We start from the raw sequence: 2,520 nt of genomic DNA on the forward strand, positions 1-2,520 counted from the left end.
AATATATATACAATTAAGTAACATGTCGGATATAGAATATATCTATATATCTAACATATCTAACTATTTTGATAAACAATTATAACAATAAATAATAATAAGAATTATTCTCGACAAAAAAAAAATTACCACTGCAATCATTAATAAATTATTTGTAACATTTCCTTGTATGTACCTAATTTATATATAACTAATTATTTTAACAAACAATTATTACAATAAATAATAATAACGAATATTCTTGATAAAGCAAAATTTACGCTGCGATCATTAAAAAAAAATATACACACATATATATATATATATATCTTCTTTAATAATCGTTTATTATGAACGAAAAAGAGAGATCTGTGTGTTTCTCGAGCCCATTTATTTATGCTCAACTTAGTTAATAAGAACTATTTACAAAAGAGATCAACTACATCCGGAATTCGCAAATGATTAATTATATATAGAGAGAGAAATAAAGAACGTATCAGCAGTATATTTCTTGTAACTGCATCCATAAATATTTGTGTTACATACCATCATAAAATGTTGGTTAAATTTATCTCTCGGACAAACGATTGAAAATAATGTTCGTTGGAGTTTCACGTAGATTCTCCTCGTCGTTAGAATTGTATATTTACATTAAAAATAGAAGGAAAATATGCGTTAATAAAATATATTTTACAAATCTAAAGTTTACATATTTCTAAAATCGCAGTATTTTAACGAATACTGAACGTATTATATAGTTGCGAAATATGAATAAGTAAATAAATAAATAATTGTTACAGCGAAATGCATGTCCTTTTCTGCGTTGAGAAAATAAGTGCAAACTCCTGTATTTATTACAATAAGATACACAATTAGATTACTCAATAATGACGTATTCCTTCAATATATAATGTGTGTGGATATGTGTGTGTAGAAGCGCATGAACGTGCCGTATAATTTATTTAATATAGACGATTCTGCAAGACCCATTATAAATCTCCGTATGTATATATTTATTTATTTATTTATTTATATATCGTGTGTGACGATTAAAAACTCAAGAATCACGTGATGGTATAAGACGCTTTTTTATCTTTTCTTTTCTCTTGTTTTTTCTTTATCGATCATTCTAAGCTCAGAACATTGGCGATTGTCAACACAGATTAATTACATTATTTTTATTCGATAACACTTGTCCAATATTTTCTTTTTTTTTTCTTTTTTTTTTCTTTTTTATATATTTATACGTTGGTATATAATATATATAATTCTTTAATATACATTCGACGAAGAATATTTCTCGTATATATTTTTTATTTATTTATTTATTTAATTATTTATTTATCTACTTCCTGAAAATTCGTAATCGGAAATGTTCTAAGATTTTTTTCACAGCAATTAACATTATTAATAATATGTAATACTAACATACATAGAGGCCCTTGAATGTGTTTTATCGTGAATCATTCATTCTCACAAACATACAATGAAATCTGTTACTTCTCTCTTTCTGTGATTAATTAATTAATAATAATAATTGTATATTTGCTGATTGAGTTCATATTAGTAAATACATACACATACATATGACGCACCCACCCACGTAGGTATGCATGCATGTATGTATGTATGTATGTATGTATGTATGTATGTATGTATGTATGTATGTATGTATGTATGTATGTATGTATGTATGTATGTATGTATGTATGTATGTATGTATGTATGTATGTATGTATGTATGTATGTATGTATGTATGTATATACACATACATATTATATATACACGTATATACACATACATACACAGATATATTTAGTAAACATTAAATCATGTTTAAATATCGATCCACTTTCAAGCTATTTTTCTTGAGTCATTAAAAAAAGAAAAAAATGATATATATATATATATATATATATATATTCTTCTTCATATTTCTAATTGTTATAAAATATAGTTCTAAACGTAATTTCTATCAGACAAAATTATGTTACGTGTCGTTTCTATAATGTATGTACCTCTTGCACCGTAATTTAAAAATACATTTTAACAGATGAAATTATTGTGTGAAAAAAAAATCTGAACGAACGAATATGAATCATTGTTATATTAAGTGATGTTTAGAACTTTTGACCTTTTTAAAACTTGAAAGGTGAATCTGATTATCCAAATAGAGTGCACACACTACACGCATGGCACATATACATAACCAAAGAAAAAAGAGAGAGTAGCAAAGCGACGATATACGATTGCACAAAGATCCAATTTCGATTTATTCTTTTATTCTATTTTTTCTTTTTTTTTTAATTTCTTTTTTTTTCGTATATCTTTTTTCTTTTCTTTCTCTTTCTCTCTGTCTCTCTCTCTAAGAACATTCGTTTTCACACATTATTTGCTTAACCTTTAGGAGATACATACCAAAATATATTGTCGTTCTCAGAATTGATTAGACGATTGAAGCGCATCGAATACTATCATAGATTACCATACTTATTGCTCCTTCTTCTTCTCCTTCATCATCATCATCATCATCATCATCA

Source organism: Vespula pensylvanica, chromosome 17 (genome assembly GCF_014466175.1).
Source record: "Vespula pensylvanica isolate Volc-1 chromosome 17, ASM1446617v1, whole genome shotgun sequence".
Classification (NCBI taxonomy): Eukaryota; Metazoa; Arthropoda; class Insecta; order Hymenoptera; family Vespidae; genus Vespula; species Vespula pensylvanica.